This window comes from Tinamus guttatus, unplaced genomic scaffold (genome assembly GCF_059628265.1).
Source record: "Tinamus guttatus ecotype Peru unplaced genomic scaffold, ASM5962826v1 Tinamus_guttatus_pri_ptg000079l, whole genome shotgun sequence".
Taxonomy (NCBI): Eukaryota; Metazoa; Chordata; class Aves; order Tinamiformes; family Tinamidae; genus Tinamus; species Tinamus guttatus.
In genome coordinates, this window is record NW_028288613.1 from 5,390,786 (window position 1) to 5,410,858 (window position 20,073).

The following is a 20,073-nucleotide window of genomic DNA, read 5'->3' on the forward strand; positions in this document are numbered from 1 at the left end:
TACTTCAGGATAAGCTTCTTGCCCACATAGATGTTGCTTTTTCATTTCTACCCCTCTGGTGATACTCCAGACTGTTGTGCCTGCAAATCTATTGTGTTCCCAGGCCTAAAAAGCCAAGAACAAAATTGTTTAGAAACTCCCCTTACGCTTGGTTTTAAAGTTTGACAACATCACACTAATACAATTGCCAGTGTTTCAAAATACTGCATTCCTGAGCTCCTAAACCAAAGAGTGGCTGCAGGGACAGTTTGACTGATAAAAACATATACATAGTTTTTAGAGTTTTAATAGTTTCTTGCCTGCAACCATAACCTGTATCATTATGGTTTTTAGTTTAATTCTGTTGGACAAGTTTCAAAGATAACTATGGTGTATAATAAGCCTTTGCAACCTCTAATTTGTGAAGGAGTGTCTGTCCAGTTAATACTTGTTCATTGAAGCAAGAGGTTTTGAAACAGCTGAAGTACAAACTGTAATTACTGATGTCTGTTTCCTATTCACCTATGGGTTTTGGCATTTGATCAAAAAAAAAATTAATGTATTGCTTAATCTCAGAGTTTTCCCCACCTTCAAAAATATTTACTTCATGAGAACTGTACAGTACTGAATTACTTCACCAAGACCAGAGTACATTTTTTATTTGGCATTGATTTTATATAGTTAATTTGCCAGCAAATATTTTTCCTGGTGCTTCTGAATGCTGTTAATTCATATATTCATGTGTTTATAATGCACCCTTATTGCAAGTTCAAAGCAATTAAAAAGGCATTAGATATGCTGATACCCTACACTGGAATTTGACAGCAAAGTGGCAAATAGTATCTGTTTCTGGTTTCGGTGTGTGCCTTTCTTCATAGCTATAAATAGAATGAAGAAAGAGTCTCAAAAGAGCAAATATCAGATGCCCGAATCTCATTGAAAGACATAGGATTTGGGCATCTCGTTGCCATCTGTCTTACTGAAATGGTTAAAGACTGGGATTTTGAACTCTGATGTTCCAAGCATCAGACTTGCTTGAGGGAAACCCTAATTTCATTTAAGAAAATTAGTTATCTCACCTAAAAAAAAAAGGCTGTGCTGTTTTGTGTCTGTCTTCAGCCCAGTGTGTTCTACTGTTGAATCTTTTCCAAGGAAACTGGACTGTGGAGACCTAGGTTGAAATTTTTTTTCTTATTCTTTTTTATAATCAGACCATCGATATAGTATTTTCACACACAAAGTTTGAATTAAAAAGATTTACCAATGCAAGCAGTCACCTTAAAGCTGCACAGATTTTGCATGTGAAGGCTTTTATCTTTTTTTGGTTATGTTCATAAATACGATGGGCACTATCTGAGTAAGGAAAAAGCTGTTTGCGGTGGAAATACAGCCTCATGCCAAGATGTTGGTTGAGTTCCAAATCATGGAGAAGCATGTCAGTTATTGAATCATCATCTTAACTTAAACACCCGTTTTGTTTTTCTTGGAGGCTTTCCAGGTAGGCCGACTGCCTGGCTTATAGGGCTGATGTCATTTCAGGTCAACATAAAGCAAACATAGATTAAAAGGAGCAGTTGTACTCCAATGTCATATGAATTGCTGAGGTCAGAAGGGGCCTCTGGACATCATTTGGTCCAACCCTCCTCAAGCAGAGTCAGGAGATTGCCCAAGACCTGTCAGGTTTTGAACAACTGGAGACTCCACAACCCCTATGGAAAACCTGTTGCAAGTTCAGCCAACCTCGTAGGATGGAAACTACTTTCACAGCTCATTCTGTACTCTTTTTACTATAGCTGGGTGGAGAGTTGTGTGATGTAAGAGAAAAGATAGAATTTCAAATGAGGATTCTCACTCAAATGAGAACCAACTGTCTCCAAATTGATAGCAAAATAGGAGGTTTTTCCACTGATCCTTTTGGGTAGCTTGAGACGACCAAGATATGCCTTTATTTGCTGTTTGAGGTATGTTGAAGAAAGCAAAATGCTGCTGTGGAATCTCTTGGCTGGGGAGTGTTCATGATGTTTTTGAGTTTTGTTGTGGTTTTTTTTTTTTTTTTTTTTTTTTTTTTTTGTCTAGAGCATTGGTTGCTGACCTTGTAGGAGCTTCCTCGCTACTGAAATGCTGATTAGCCTCTACTAGGGGAGACTGCTGATTCCCAGCTAGTAACACCCTCTGAATATACCAGAAATACTCAGTGAGTCTGGGAAAAATCACCTGCTGGCGTGGATCCTCTTGCTTTATTTTGTGGCTTTGCAAGCAAAGGCTTGTGTTGAGAGTTTGGCTTTATAGTCAGTGGATTGATAACTGTACAAACCTTAGAGAGTTGTAGTGAACCATGCAGTTGCAGTGTTAGCATTCTTCTACTATATGTATCTTCCTATTATAGCCAGGGCAATTTGTCTTTAATATATTAATTTCTCTTCTAGAGTATTTGTTACCTCTTCTACACTTTATTCTAAATATGTAAGCAGCTCTGCTCATGGTGTACAAGAAGGCCCTAAGTAAATGGAGGTAAAACACCCCGGTATGAACTGTAACATCCACAGATTACTGGAGTGCGTGTATTGCATGATTCAGCTTCTCGTTACCATCGAAGAAATTAAAATGGAGCTTTTGTTTTTCACTGAGATAACTAAGCTGAGAGCAGCCTGCTAGCAAGTGCTGTCCTCTCCGTTATCTGCCAAGGGAGTACGGGAGCTGAAAACCGGGAGTCAGCCAGGCAGGTCCCAAATTCGAATGTTTTTTCTTTCTTCATAGAAACATGTTTGTGAAATGTCCTACACTCTTACCATAGCAATGCTAACAGCCTTCACAGTTCTTTTTGCGAGGGTTATTTCCTTTGCTTCTCTTGCTCTGCTTTTTGTTTAATTCTTACAAAACATCCGTTTAGAAAAAGCCTTGCTTTAAGTTACTGTTTTGTTTTTAAAGAACAGCTTGTAGAAGGGATTTGGGTACAAGTCATCAAACAACACATTTTCTGAAGCTTCACAGGGCTGCTGTTTCTTGCCATCTGCTTCTCAGGCTTTTCAGACGTTTTCACCTCCCTACCTTGAAGCAGCTCCTGTGGGTTGGTTCCCATCTCCCACCCTGGATTGGCCTGCATGCCACATGGGTCTGGCTTCTGGCTTCTCCAGCCCTGGACGGACTTCTGCTTGCAATCCAGTCTCTGGGTTAAACACCATTATCAATAAGAAAAACAGAATTGCTATCTATATAAATATAGTTATTCAAAGAGTCCATGGTCAAGAAGTACATTGCCAGAATCTTTCATTTGAAGTGTCACAGTTTAGCCATGGACTAATCTGCAAAATCATTAGGGAATGTGTTTTGTGCCCTCAGTCAAGAGGAGTTGTGCCTTTCCTCCAAAACTGAGTGCATTGGAACAAAGAGGGAGGATGAAATTTGTGTGAAAGCAAATGAGGCTGGCCATGAGGGCCATGTTTGCTACGGGGAATGCCTGTTAGCTTCTATTTCGGTGCTGAGCAGAGCGGGGTGTAGGAATCTGTGAGCTCTGAAGGAAACCGTTGGGTGGAGGAAGTGAAGTGGATACTGCTGTGTTTGGTGCTGCGGAACCTAATTTAGCACTTAAACACTGGCACAGTCTGTATAGAAACAGTTCTCCCACATGTGAGTTGCCTGACCTCCATTCTTCAACATTAATATTCATTGGCCTTGCACCTGCCAGAATTCTGGCAGATATTTACAGATCCTCAACATGTAATTCCCGTTGGTTTTAATGGGCTCCATCAAAAGGTCTGGGCCTTAGTTCAGAGAGTTTCTGGACTTGGCTTTCTTATGAGCTTTTAAGTAAGGAGAAGTGGAGCTGGTTGTAGAGGAGTTTTTAACTAATAGCCACAAGAGAATGTTGAGAGGCGTCCAGGCTTTGAACCTGATTGCTTTGATGTAAGGAAAAGTGAATAATGAAATGGGGGGGGGGAAATCTTAGAAAAGGAGCTGAAAAAGCTGGACGAATGGAGACACAGGAAGGCAAATACTCAGTTGGTGGGAACCCTTCCAGCTCTACTGATGTCGGCGCTGAGGTAGTTTCTGTATAATGAAAAGCAGCTGCTTTACACAGATTGAGAGCGTATCACTGGCTGTTATTTAGGTACAGGGAGGTGCTAAACAACTTACTCAAGGCCACCAGGCTGTTGTTTGTGCTTCAGCATAGGAGCTCTGTAAAATGCAACACGAGAACCATTTTAACAACAAAAAGGACCTTCCCAGAGATGTTTTTGTCTTGCTGAGTGAGAACGTATCAAAGCTGGCGTCACCCTCGCATAAGAAAAACCAGGTGACTTCTACCAGAGGTGAGTCAGTCTTTGGCAATGGTATCACGGTGACTAGCACAGCAGATAGACTGGGAAGAGGTGTAACTACGCAGATTTATCGGGCCGCTTGGAAGTACGTACGCCTTTATCAACAGAGTAAATTCCTTTGGTTCAGAAGGAGGAAGTTCTTGGTTTCTACCAGCTGATCATCTCATCAACCCCTCTGCTCTAGGGAACGTTCCTGTAATCTGAAAAGTCTTCTGAAAGTATCTTACTGTGGACACGCAATGTGGAAAATAAAGCTCCGGCATAACCTCTGCTTGCCGTGTCTGAGCACCCTTGGTGTAGGCAGAACAAGTACTGACTGCACAGATGTGGAAAAAATATGATTTGAGTGGCAATTTCACTGCCCCTGACCTCATGCACAGCTCATATGTAGGAATGCTGACACGCGGGGCCCCAGGTATTAGGGTAAATACCCGGTTCCTTTTTCTTCTGTAAGAGCACAGGCAGTTCAGGAGAGTTGGCTGAGGCCATGGAGAAAACGACTTACTGGTCCCCAAAAGGCCACATTATTTGTCTTTCCGTATTATTGATTGTGAAAGTCATCCACTCTGATGACGTTCCGAGACTTTTATTATTTTCGGAGTGCTGATTTGCGAATGTGATATATCCTAGGCCAAAGATTTTCAGTGTACCGAGTTTGAACAGAAGCAGCTTTACATATTGCCTGCTATTTCAGATTTAGCACAACTGCACTGAAAAATATTAATGTAATTCAATTGATATTTACAGCACTGCTCAGCAGTGCAATTAAACAGAGAACTGCATTGCTGGAAAAAAGAGTAAGGAGTTTAAGTGCTTAGATCACATAGACACCATTAGAAATAGGTTATTCATCCACTAATAAAATAAATGTGTTCATTCATCCTGAGGAAAGTGGATACAGCTCTATTGGAAAAAAAAAAAAAAGGACTTCTAATATAAGCAGAGTTGCACACGTTTTCTCCAGGGGTGGGTTCAGCCCACTCTGCCTTTGTAGTCTGTGCTGAAATTCTTCAAGATAGAGAAAATTTACAGAGCGTTTGCATGCACTAAGTGCCTGGTATAGATCAGAGACTTTATTTCTTCCCTTTTGCTAGCAGTAAAATCATTTAAAATTAAAGAAAAAATAAAGCAAAGTAATTAATCCTGTATGAATGTTCAAACATTCTGTTACTGAGAGTTATTTTGTCCCCCTAGACCTCGGACTTCCTCTGTGTCTGATCCAAGAATGCTGGTAAAAGTCCTTTCCAGGAAAATACAATTTTCAAGTACCTTGATTGTGCTATGATACTTGTTCTACCTGAATCTTTTTAGATAACAGGCATCATGCTGTATTCGGTTCATTTATCTCTGATCGAAGAGCGCGGGAACATAGAAGTGGCAGTCAAGGAACATATTAAAGATATAGACACAATTTGTGATAGTAAGATCAAGGAAAACCTGTGAGAAGGAAAATTTTCTTCATCTAGAAATTCAGTTATGCGCCTAATAAGATCCACCTTTACAAAGAAAAAGGAACGATCTGGAAGATTTTTTTTTTTTTTTTCTCTTCCTGCCTCCTAGAAAGCAAAGTCAGTCTGATCTTGGTTTTGAAGTGTGGATTGGGACTTCAGATATTTTTCCATGGTCTTTTGCAGGCCAGTCCAAGATCATCCTGCCCACAGTCCAAGCTGGCTTGCAAGCAGGGAGCTCCGGTCCAGGAATCCAGCTCTGTTAGTGCGGTGACCACTTTATTAAATCTTGTGTTTGCAAAAACACATATGGAAATTGAGTTATTTATACAAAGTGAAATTATGGAGGATCAGTCAGCTCCAGGATCCCTTGTAGCTCAGTGGCTGGATGTACTCTAGACTCTAGCCCAAACCAGGTCATGGCAAAATAATCAAATGCAAATCTTCCATTACTCTGGTTGCTATTTTAATGATAAATCTAATATCTTGTGAAAGGCTGATTGCTCCTGTTAATTCAGTTAACAAATGCAAGATGTACCTCTCAAAAGGTCTGTAGTCAGTCAAGAGAGGCATGTGTATAAAATGCTTCCGAATTGTATTAAAGGCTGAATATCACTTTTGTCCTGGTCTGAAGAGAGAAGATCAATAAGACAGTTATTTACAGGAGCTATTGGCTATAAAATTCCATTTAGAAGCATTTATCTGATCTTGTGTAACAAAAGATACTCGGTGTTTTAGGGTAGTGAAGAAGCCTGCGAAATGACCTGTCTTTGTGGGGAAAAAAGGAAAACTGCTGCAATTCGGCTTTTCCGCCCCTGCTGGCTGTTGTCCTTGCTGAAGAACTAAATATCGTACAGTGAAGAGAGGGGAGGTTTAGAGCAAGGGTGAGCGGGACGTAGATGAAGCCAAGTTTTTGCCTCAGTTTAGCCCCGAAAACGGCTCCAAAATGAGAAATAAAGGCCGAGGGTGACGGCACCGCGGCGAGCTCTGGCCCACAGCAGCACCAGGACGTCTTACCCGGCCCCCTGCCCTGCCGGTGCTTGGCTGTTGTCATCTGCTGCGGCCTGAATTCATTTGTCATAATCTGCAAACCAGAACTCATCAAAGCTTATTCAGTGGCCTTTTAATTCACGTTAGATTAGCATTTTAAGAGATGGGTAAATTCCCAAGTCTAACCTTGTTTAAAGGTGCATATTCAGTACAGTAGCCAGGAAATCGTGTATTCTCATGGACTTATTACCTTAGTAATGTAATGCTGTGAGGGGGAAAAAGGCCGATAATACTTCTGGCAAATATTAAATGTTATTTGTATAGCTACTGTCTATGAATTTAAAGAGCCATGCCTCGTGCCTTGCCACGAAACAAACATTTCTTTTGTGGCTTTCATGATTCATTAAAGCTTGGTATGTGGAGGGAGGAAAATCTAAACTGTTATTTAATTAAAAGGATACCATCAGATTAAATGTATTTTGAAAAAAAAAAAGTGAACTTTTTTTTTTAAATCTGGGTTGTCAGTAGGTAAAAAAGTTGACCTACTTTTACCTAGGTGACAGTAACACCTAGGATTATTAAAAATGAAATATTTTTTAACATCTGATATGCTCTCACCATTTGTCAAGTTGGTTCTTTGCTTTGGTTGGTGAAATTAAAACTGTCTCTTGCTTTTTGCTGTAGTCAGTGGCATTGTCTGAATCCTATCAAATATTCCAGTATTGTAGGGCTTTAGGTTGCAAATACCAAGATGTCTTGCTTGCATCTAAACCCAAAAAGAAAATGTATGGCTGTTTCTTTATTTGATTAAAACATTTCTCTGAAGCTGGACATAATGTATTATATGCTCTTTTAATCTTGTTTGTATCACCACATGGTACATGCAATGTGGATAAAATCCTGGAAAGTGTTTGGCAGTGTTGTATGGACCTTAATACTGCAGAGAAGATCCCAGCTCCATTCAGTGAGCTCCTTGCTGGTGTCCTTACAAAGTTTTAATTAGGGCCGTATCAGGGTTTGATTTTTGTCCAGGTACCTTCTGACAAATGAAATATGAGCATTGTTTTGGAGCTACTTTTCTAGGAGCTTCTCCAGAATCTTCAACTTTCTACAATCTCTGCATGGTCCATCTAGGATGGCTGACAAAATCTGACTGTGGTAGGTGCCAGATACAGCTGCAGGGAAGACTGGATCTTGCAGCAGTAATTCTGTTGTTGATCTTACTGAAATTGCAGAAAGAGGACAGACAAGGTGTATATTATATGTTAATAATATTATACTTGGAAATAATAATGTATTCAGCAATCCCAGAACTCTACAGTATCTGAAAACGCATTATTTACAAAGTGGCCCTATCTATGTATACCAATGAAAGCAGGTTTCTGAGTTTCGTGTTAATGCATATTAGCATCCTCAGGAACCGATCTGATAATACTCATACATGGAGACTTAAGCTCCTTAAGCAATGTTCACACCTCCATGAAAAAATAATACAGCTAAGTTCTTCCTTTAAATAAACTTTCTAAGCAGGTCTATTAACAGTTATCTGCTATCTGCCACAAGGGGAAACATGTAGACAGTTCTGTAGTGTCTTATGGAGCTTGGGCTGCTGAGTATTAGGTAGTAAATCAAATGAGAAGTGACAGTGTCTTTCAGTGGAGCCTCCTTCTTCACAGTACCATGTGGGAATGGTTGAGTCCTAAAGAAACAATCTGCAGCCCCAAGAGATATGTTCTGACATACCCCAAAATAAGCCTACTATGTAGAAAGTGCTTTAAAATGCCTTTGTGGTAAAGATTTACCATGGCCTAAAAGTAGAGGCCTGCATTGGTGTCTTACAGTGCTGTATCATTTTAGCATGGGTACAGCCAAAGCGAGCGCTCATAAAAATCTAACTGGAGCTATGTGGAGATGTTCACAGGCGTTACCAGCGAACAATAGCCTGTGGTTTGGCTCCTTCTAGAGAGTTGGGCAACAGGAACTCAATTCCCAGGTCAGCTATTTCCTCTGCCCGTAGGCAATCCGCTGCGTTCCGCGCTTCCCGGCTCGCTCCGGGATGGGTGGCAAGGGCAGCGAGGGAACACGTTGCCACCCCTGTGATCTCCACGGTGGCTCTGGAAACTAGACAAGCGACTTGGTGGCCATAGAAATGATCAGAAATGCTGGACTACCAAATTATGCAAGATGCAAATCTAAAACTGGGATTTAATTATTAGTTAAATTCCGTAGGCTTACTATTTTCTGTCGGACACGTTTGTATGAAACCTTACTGTTTTATCCCATTGGTTGCTGCATGAATTTTCTGTAGTGGAAAATTGTATTTAAATTTAAATTGTATCTGTTGTATTTAAAAATAATAAAAAGAAGGAAAAGGAGGACTTGGATACTAATGATAAAAGTTAAACTAACTGGATTTATAATATGCCATAATCAAGTGAAAATACATAAACAGGGAACCAGACATGTACAGACAGCACAGAACATAGATAATTCCTTTTAGGATTAAGCATATGGCCACCAGCTGGCAGATCTCTGCAGATCTCTATGAAACTGTATGATAACATAGGCATCTTTTGCAGCATGTTCCTGGGTGACAATACCTGATAGGAAGGAAAAGATTGGCCATTCATAATCTTTTATTTTACTTAGTGAGACTTTTATATCTAGCTTCGAAGAGGGAGATGAAGAAGCATAAAGGGCAGGGGCTTCCTGGAAAGTATAAGCCTGTATAAAGGGCAACAAAGGGGGTTTTATTTTCTTTCAAAGAGTTTAAATTAAAGAGAACTTTCCAGCATATGTTAGTATTCATAGCTCTTACAGATCATGCATCAGAACAGAAGACTCGTGATGATTATTATTTCTTTGTATTGCGGTAGGTCCTAGAGATCAGGGTGCTATTATGCTCGTTGTTCATAATTAGAGATTGTGTACTCCCTGGAGTGGTGACTATCTCAATAAACAAGACAAAGGATGAGAAAAAGGAAGTATTATTGTTCTCATTTTATAAACAGAACACTGAGAAACAGGCAAATTAAATGATTTGCCTAAGTAAGTTCATGCAAAGTCTTTGGCAGAATTTGGAAGACAAAGGTTCTCCTTTTTTTGTTTGCCTTCTAGCAAGATTGCTAAAAATTAGGTATGGAGTTGATCCAAAAAAGGAAATGAAAGATTATTTTAGTGTCAAAATTAATTGCAAGTTTTAAAAACGAATGATTTCTGTTCTCTTCTAAATCTATTACAGATACATTATTTTTTAATTTTGAAATTTCTTCTCAAAAATGTGTCCAGATATCTCTCTTCAATTTCTTCAGTTTATTTCCATCTATCTTTATATTGGAAAAGGAATGAGTAAGAAAACTAGGAGAGGAAACAGTTGAGAAAATACTTGGTGAGGAAAAACAATGAACAAAGATTTTGGTAGAAAACAACACAATCCCCCCTGTAGCTTCCAGTTCCACTTAAAATATCTGAAAATTTGTGAATGTTGGAAAAAAAGAGCTGCCTTTCAAGAGAGGCACAATCCATTTACTCTCTTATTTTTCATTCTCCCACATTGTACTCAAGAACCAAAACTCATGATGCCAGCAGAGATATCTGGTTTTAGACCTGGGGAGCTGCACATTGAACTCGGGCCCTTCACCCTGCTCATTCACGTGACTTCATTGCCATTTTGTGCAGAGATCCAGTGCACTCCTGCCCAAAAGGTCAGGCTGGCAGAGGTGCTGGAGTCAGGACAAAGCTGTAGCTCAATTTGGAGATGGGAGAAGTTTTGTTACAGAGTAGGGTTATGTCAGGGCTTGGGTTAGGAAATGGAATTTGCTGCATCGGGCATCTATTTTTTAATCCATTGGAGGTAACTGTGTAGTTGGTTTCTTTTTGCCCTGGGTTTCTTGCTGCTTGTAACACTAAGGAATGACCCCTGTGCTCATACTGAGTTCATCAGGTTCCCTTGCAGTTAGAGAGGAGAGTCCTTGGACATCATCCTGGAATTTCTTGTGGTGTTTACAAACTTATTCTGAGACCATCTCGCCCATCATTTGACTGTTAACCCAATACTAATTTAACATTTTATAACACTAAGCAACTTATAAACTTGAAGGAAAAATAATTAAATTAACAAAACAAAAACCATTGCTAAAACTGAATACTTTTTGGAATATTAAGTTGCCATAACAACTTGATGCAGAAGTCTTCGGTGGCAACTTTGTACTCAGTCCTATTGAGGCTAAAATAACCTTACTCTTGTGTTAATACCTCGCCAGCATAGTAAATACTATTGGTTACAGAAAATTAAAACTTTTAAATAGTGAAACTACTTTTACTGCAGTAAAAGAAACCTCTTAAATCTAAGTGTTTTTCTTCTTTTAAAAAAGCATAATTTGTCAGACATTAAAATAACAAAAGGTCTTTGAAAAAGGATTATGGTTTCTGATGTTTCACTACTAGAATGGATTTACTTTATATCCTACTGATGTTGTAATCTTGAATTCTGAGGTAATGTTTTAGCCCTTTCTTTTCACATAAATAAAGATTTCAATGATAGCACTTCATTTCTTGTGTGGAACTTTCCTTTATTTTTCAAACTACTCATTTTCTCTCGCTTAAACCATTTCATCAGAATAACATACAAATTGGATGCAGTGCTTATTAGGAGGAGGGGAACAGTTAGAAAGGCAAAGCATTTCAAATCAATACACTGCCGACTGCTAGGTAGATTTGAAATGAAGAATTTCCACGTTGCTTATATAATTTACTCTACAATGTACCTTTTAAAAGTCATATTTTTCAGGTTTCCATAAAAAACACACAAATGTGTATTTTTGAGTCTATCATGCCTTTTGTGGCTAAAAGTCCCCTGAACTCCCTTGCTAAAGGGAGCACCATTTTTTCCTATCAATACCAAGTACTGAATTTTAAGAATGAAAAAGCCTATTTCATATTTCAACATGCTAAAGCATTTGCTCATCACACTGCCTTTGTACTTTGAAAAGCAGTGCTATATATATCTACATATTTCTTTGGGTAGCATAGATATTAATTAGCATTAAATGTCTTTAAAAATTCACCAAGTGCCCACCCTTCACTCATTTGGACTGTATTTTTTTTTTTCTTTTTAAGCAGCCTATAAGCCAGTGAGTGGTGGGGACAGCAGTGTGTCCCTAAAGGAGTGTTGTTCACTAACAAGGCAATATAGAGTGCTCAGCGCCCTTCCAGCTCCCAGGGGCTCCACCAGAGACTTCCCTGCTGCTCTGCTGCTATTAGCTTGATTGCCAAGGAGGGAACATTCTCCTCACTCTCACCCTACAACCTGCCTTTGAAAGCATAGAAAAAGTGGTGTTTATATACCAGATTTTTTTTCTTTATTATGTATAGTGAAGCCTTTTCTGCTTCAGCAGAACCAGCAGGGAGGAAATACGTGTAGTAATTACCTTAAACAAGCTGGCAATAAAGGCTGCCTCTCCAGCCATGCGGTTTAAGGACATGATGAAAGGTGGAGGTGTCAGCAGTCGGGGCCCGTAACAACCGGCTTGAAATCCAGCATCTCCAGCGCTCCTGTGGACATGGGTGTCGGATACCGAGCTGAGCCGCTGGGTGCAGAGCTGGGCCCCTGGAACCAGGCCATGGCTTCGTCCAGGGGAATGGGGCTACTCTGGGGAAAGGTGAGGAAAATTGCTTTCCCAGTGAGGAAAATTGCTTGCAAGAGGGATTGAGAGATAGCCAAAGCACTTAGAGGGGTTTGCATTTGAAAACCAGCGTCAAACAAAACGGGATTTGGGTTCAGTTCTGGATGAATCTGTCTCAGGAGAAAATGCTTGCAGCCAGCAGTCCTTTTTTTTCTTTTTATTTGTTTGAGTAAGCGCAAAGGTCAAATAAAAGCTGGACTTTTACTTGATATCTCTTTTTGTTCTTCAAAATGTTCCTTTTTAAAAACGTTTTGTTTTGCTGTGCACCTAGGGCCAGCTCCCTGGCCTGGGAGCAGCAACCTCACTGCCAATGGCGAGGCCACTGCAGCTCGCAGGGGCCTCCTTGGAAGAAGAAGCCACCGGTGCTCTGGGAAATGGAGGACGTGGTGTTGCTCGCAGGGACTTGTGTCCCCTGTGCTGCCTGGGGCCTTTTGGAGCCCGGCTGTTGGATGTGGGCCTGGGAGAAGCTGTTGTCACCTGGGTGAGGCTGTTGTTGCCCAGCCTTTGGGACTGGCCATTGGAGTCTGGCTGTTGGAGCCTGCCATGGTGCTGGCCCCTTGGGCCTTCCTGAGGTGCTCCTCAGGGACGCCATGAGGGGACATCCCTCCCTCAGGGTGGGTGGTCGAGGTCAATGTCTGTTGTCCAGGCCCCATATGGGGCATAGGGCTGGAGCCCGGCCGGGCGATATCCGCCCAGCTCCATGATCCCGCCTGGCTCCATGATCCCGCCTGTTTTGCGGCCTGCGGTACGGCCAAGAGGCCCCCGCTCCCCACAGCTGCTCCTCCTGGCACCCTTGAGGTGCGCAGCAGATTATTCCTACTAATTTTTAAATACCAAGTGTATCTGGTGTACTTATTGCTCCTAATTAATGCGAGAATAAAGAATCAAAGAGGGTATTCCTCCAATGAGTTGTTTCTGAAGAGTGACAAATTAATCCCCTTGGATATGGCTGAAGCCAGGGAAGATCTTTTTTGTTCTTCTAACAAACTGCAGCAATTAGATATTCAAAACTCTTGTTTGTGATAAATAGATTTTAATAAATATTTGTCTTCTAAGGGTAAGCCAGAATCCGGTGGCTCACGTCCTCAGCCAAACTTTCTCTCAGATAATTGAAAGATTACAGATGTATTTTAAGCCATCGAGACCTGAGTGTATGCCCATGCATAAATTAATCAGTGAGAAGTATACATGCAGGGTTATATACATTCATTTACCTACTAAATACACTGGATTATTTTTTTCCTATACTGTTGTGGGCTTTGGACCCAATCAATGCCTAATATACTTGCACCACTTGTCTTAGAAGCACATTTTGAGCATGAGAAGGGATAATTGTATGGCTTATTTTTTTTTCATATAGTTTTCCCTGCAAATGCATCATGACATTTCAAGGGGACGCTTGTAATCTGCCTTAATAAGGATCAGGTAGCATTTACTAGAATGCATTCAGACTTTATAGGTACAACTTTAAATCTTCACCCGCTTGCTTAAGTCAGAAAGCTTTGACAATACTTGGGGCGATAAGCTGGAGATGAGATTATTTTTTTACAGGGCTCCTTTTCTGATGGGATCTTGAGATAAGAGACTGGATGATTTCTGAACTGCTCTCTGGGCTCTGATACAGGCCTGGGAATGAGGACACCGGGGCTCGCTCTCTTAACGTGATCAAAGCAGGCTCCTCTAAATTATATCAGCCTGTAACAGGACTACTGTCCTTACCGGCTGCCATCCTGGACGTGTGCTCCCCATACCCTGGGGTGGCACAGGACTGTTCCCTTAATCCTGGGCTGTAGATACAGTTTGCTGAGAAGGGGCAGCCGCTGCTGGTCTGTGGTGGTCGTGGAAAAAAATGAACAGCAGTAGGTAGCCAGGCCCACGTTGAACAGGGTTGGAAGGTGATTTTTCCACTCTGGACAAGATACCTGGTGTACTAAAGCCTTGGATCTTTGAAAGACTTTTCCACGGTGCTACAAATGACCCCTGTAGTGTTCTAAAATATGCGGTTGACTACACGTTTTACCAAACGTACTTTCCAAGGGAAAGTTAGGCTCTTGCGCACTGGTGGCAATGAAGATAATGCTTTAGTTTAGCTGCAATCAGTCAAGACAAAATAAAATGCAGTAAAAACCCCTCTGCAGTGTTCAAGTTTGGCAAAAGTGGTACATTCACAGGCTTTTCTCTTGGATATCAGACCTTTTTCAAATAGAACCAGGCTGTAAATAGCTGTGAAAATAATTGAGAAGGGGAATTTCTATGAAGCAGAGTTTGTCACAGGATGCCACATGAATGCGGACAAAGGAATATATGTTTGATGCTTTTTTTTGTGTGTCACAAAACACCACTTGAAATGTGTTTTTTAGTACCCTTAATTAACAAGAAGTTTTTCAACCAAATTACACAATGAAGTTTTAAAGCTAGAAGGAAGAACAAAGGGGAAAAGAGCAGTTCAGGCTAGCAGGAAAATGTGTCACAGAAGATGCAATTTTAAAAGAAATGAATATTTAGTGCCATGGAGTGCTAGGACTGATCCTAGCAACAAGGTCTGCAAAGCACAGAGCAAGCAACTCTATGATAAGCTAAGCTAAGAGTATATCATACTCCAATGTTTTTTGGAGTTCTTTGGAAGTCTTTGGACCAGATTTTGCCCTGGAGACCAACCTAAGCTTTGAGGGTAGGTTGGTGTGGTCATGGTTCTTCGAACAGGAAGCCCCAAGTCCATGTACGGCACCAACAGGAACTTGGGAGGCCACAGAGGAAGGGAACCGATTGATTGTCAAAACCAAGGAATGGAGGAGGCACTGATGGAAAGTCTAGAGGTGTGTGTTGCTGAGGGAAAAGTGAGAACGAAGGTCAAGACTGCCAGATATTGAGAGACACGAGGGAGACAGCGTAACTGCGTAAGTCCTTATTCCTTAGAAAGGAGATAAATTTACAAGATTTGGAAGCAGAGCTTTAAGCGTAATACCAAAACAGCCAAGCTTGACATGCACTTGTGGAATCACTGTGATTCCTGGATCTTTGGTCAAACAAGAAGATGACAACTGTCATCTTCTGTTTGATTTCTCAGCTCCTGCTACCCCAGGCCCTATCAATTTTCACCTAAATGAATAGAGAGGGTTGAACAGATCATGATATTTCTTTCTTTCCTTCTACTTCTTTCCACTTGTGGCACTTGTAGTTCACACTGGCCTTGCCTTTTCTTCTGCGTAAAATGTTGCTGTGGAAGAATTTGGCTAGACTGCAGTGCAAACACTTATCACTTTATTTTCTCCTGTGAGCAAGGAGTGGGAATATCTCATCTGGTGTGTTGAACTCGGGTCTAAGTGCTGTAATGTTTACTGCTTTCAGTCGGCTCAGCAGGGTACTTTGAGCAATAGTGATGGTTGGCAGCCTGCTGCTGATGGTACAGCCCAACGCAGAGGTTTACAGCAAAACTTGCACAGTATCTAAAACATTCGACTTCCAATTATTTTAGGGCCTTGTTCCACAAGTACTTTGCGTGATTTTCTGTTAGCATTTGACAACATCTCAGCATTAGAAATGAGATTACAGACTTTAGATTGTGGTCTAGGAATTTCTGATCAAATTCCAATTTCCCTAATTAAGGCATTCCAGCACCTACTTCCTAGCACTCATAGCAACAAATAATTTCTGTTCTTCTCTGGTGATATGCGCTGTACCTCGACACTGGAATGTGAATAAATACATATATGTTTTTGTTATTCTAGAAGAAAAATCCATGTGCTGTGGATAATGAATTGGAGGTTAAGTGACAATTTTCCTTTACAACCACTCATGTCTTACAGTCTGTGAACTGAAAACTGGATTAACCTTTAATTACCCCCAGTGATCTCTCAACCCTGAAACAACATCACCACTCCTCCTAGTGTTATTTGCATACAGCATTTAATGAGAGAAACATCTGTTTGCATATTTGGTATCATTAATATTATGCAGATGAGCTGAGTATTCATGTCGCAATAGGCAATTGTGCGGAAATCTCCTTTTCTCTCATTTTTGGTATATTTCCCTCCTCCTAACAATTCAGACTGACTTGTATTAATTAGAAAAAGAGCTGTCTGGTGCTAGTAGCCTTGCATATATAATGCACATCTGCTGTGTGATCTGAATGGTAGCTCACTAATATGCTCCTGGATTTACAAAATACAGATTATCTGGCTTGATGCTATTAGACAAACCTGTTGATATTTTTGAGATGAACTTATTTATTGAAGAAAATATGTTAGTATGGCTGAAAATGTAATGAATGCAACTAAGATTGCTAACAGAAATTTTTGCTCTATTATTTTCATTAGCATCATTTCTTTCTATGTAACAAGATGAAACACGTTCATTCAGGATTGGATCCATCAGCCATTTGCTGGATTGTTATTTTGGTTAGAGCTTGAGACTATCTGTGCTCTCCAGCTACCTGAAATGTTTCTTATGGCCCTAAGATTAAGCCTGTTTTCCACAGTCATTGAAATCTGATGGGCCACTGCTTTTAGGGAGTGCATAAACCTAAGGCTGCAGGAAACTTTCCTTGAGAAAGGAGGAGAATTTGCCCTTTTCTTTTGCTTGAACACTGTTTGCTTGAAGGTGTTGCTTGGAAGAGTCTAAGCCATTGCTGATATTAAATACTGAGGCACTGGGGACTGAATTACTGAGGAGAATGGCTTGGGGAAATGGATGAATTTGGATCAATTGTGCAATTTGCTGTTGTGCAATTTATTCCATTTCCTTTTCTTAGAATTACACCTGAGCTAAATTTATCTTAAACTATACCCTTGTTGCAGAGAAATAAATAGAAGTGACTTCATGGTGGCCTGCCCATGTTTATTTTATGACAGACACAGAATTCCTGCTAATTGCTTGGACTAAACTGTGAAAACAAAACATTTTGCAATGTAATAAGATTTTAAGGCAAGAACAGTGCTCACATTTGCTGTTTCTACTGCAGGGTGTTTCTTCCCATTTTCTTCCAAAACTCACTTCACATGTAACTGAAACTGCCTTGCTGATGTGCTCAGTCAGAATCTCTGCTTCTGAGCAGCTGCTAATCAAAATGACCCATCCATTGAAGAATGAAACAGAAACTGGAAGAGCCTATATGTTTTATATGTATACACCAAAAAGTCAGTGTATTATGGCTAAAAGGGATTATTCTGGAACATGGGTGTTTTATCAGGATGGCTTCTTTGCAAATAAGTTATGATGATCCAGGCCTCAGTAGTCCAAATTTAACTGTGTCCTAAAACCTGTGACTAAATGAAGATTAAATATGATTCATCAGGTGAATGTTGACATACTGTTTCTTTACAGACTTTGCTGTAAAGTGATAATACGCCTCATTTTCCATTCATGATACACAGTTTAGAGCAGGAATTTTGGGGGGGTTGTTCTGTGTGATGTGAATCATTTTCATGACCAGCTACAGAGACATTTTGTGAGAACATATTTTCCTCTAAAAGCAGATTTTCATAGTTAAAGAGCTGCTCTGCAAAAGCAAGCTCGTATATCTGTAGCTCTGACTTGCAGGTACAATTACAGTGGTTTTGTACACAGGGCATAACTCTGGCATCTAGCAGGACTTTTAAGCAAACAAACCCTTAATGTATGTAACTGGTATGCTGCAAATCATAGTCTTACTATGCCTGGAATTTAGGCATGAAAGTGAGTGCAATACTCTGCACGTGGAGTTTGCTCACTCCCTTGCAAACAGGCTGACTCCTGAGTACCTGCAATACATTGGGCAGCTTCTGAAATTTGGATTTTTTTTGAGTAAACAGGTTGTGTAGGAATCAAGCTTTATGTTGACATATTTCTCTAAGTGCTTTCACTTTTAGGAACTACTGTGTATAGGAAAGTGCATCTCCTGTGTACAAACATGGAAACCTGGAGAGGTAAATGAGATTTTGCCAAGGGCATACAAAATCCTGAGAGAGTTTGGGAATAGGGTATTGCTATTCCAAAGCTGTGTTTCATATTTCAGCCACACAAGCAAATTCTAGGTTGCCAGAAATTTTTGGATAAAAAAGATTGAGCCTATCATGGCAAGCTTTGTTTATGTGATGTTATTTAGATATTACTGATGTAAAGCAGATGGTCTTAATTCACTACAGTCTACATTTTGTGGGTGAGGACTATCTTGGAAATCTTGGAGAGGAGTAAGAAAGCAAGGGGGCCTTTTCTCATTTGCCACAAACTCCTTATATATCCCAAGACTCTGATGCTTCCAAGGCAGTTTTCTGTTACCACTGAATGCAATGCAATGCAATGCAGTGATTGCCACAGCAAAGTAAAGGTTGTTGGTTGAGCTTTTGAAGAAATAATTCCCTTGATTGTTCCAGGGCTTTTGTCAAGATCTTTTGTCAAGATCAAATGAAATTTTGTTGGCATGGGTGTATTTTTGTATGTTTTGACAAAATAAAACAAAATCTGTAAGAGGTAGGAGCTCAGCACTGGCCATAATTCTAGCTATTCTTAGCTCTTTTTGCCGAAATTTGTATGAACAAAGTACTTTTAATGCATCTTTGTGTTGGCATTTGATACACTGGTGCTGTTCTCTGCGCTAGTTTGTGCTAAGAATTTCCTCTGCTTTTCCTTGGAGCAGGGGTATCACGCAATTATCAGTATTTTGGTGTGAAGGAGATGATTTTGCAATCAGGGAAAGGCTTCGTGAGTGAAGGGGCTTTCCTCCCTGCGCCGCTCAGCTGCTCCTTTGGAAAGTGCCCCTCCATGAAGCAGCTCTGCTCCATGCGTGTGGAGAAAACCACCAAACAAGAAAAACAAGAATAATATCAGTGTCGTAACTGAGGTAAATGCACTGCAATTTGTGTTAATAGAGGCTTTTACAGGCACTATTATATAGCAAATTAAATTATATCTTTGTTCTTATATCTAAGGTAAACAATAGGTATGTAATATATCAGTAATAGAAACCCTTGGCATTTAAGAAAGAATTGTGCTTTATTGCAAGGACGTTTTTATACCTCAGTAATAAATTAACATTTCAAAAGTACTTTAGCCTGCTGCGATGGATCATTCTATGAGTATGGGTAACACCATGGACTCCAATAATTAGTGTAAATTGCCTTTGAATAATACAGAGCTGGGAACAACTTTCAGTGCTTAATGCCCCTTGCAGTACATGATGAAGAGTCCTTAATGGAGCTTGGAAAAACAAGTAATACCTATAAATCAAAGAAGAAAAGCCGTTTTTGATGCATTTGTCTGAGAGTGTGAGTTTTAAACCAAATTGTTAACACTCCTCCCTGCTGAGGGTCATGGATTAGCTAGGGTGGGAGTTTCTTATAGGATCTTTCACACTAACCAGCAGAGGTAGGGGGTTTCAAATACAAGTGTTTTCTTAACCCTAATCCCTGCCTCCCTGACCAGTAGAGCTCCAAATTTCTCTCTAATTAGGTGGAGAATTAGTAGGTGGATAAATGTGTTAGTGGATGAGGATGAAGTGATTAACTTGCCCCAGACTATGATAGTGAGTTCAAGGCGCTACTGAATTCATTTTGTTTCTAATAACTTTCTCCCTGTATTCTAGTGCAGCAGACTGCTTGAATTTATATCTCAGTAATCTTACAGCACTATATTCTATTGCCTCTTTCCCAAAGCTTTATCTCCTTTATTTAAGCAGCA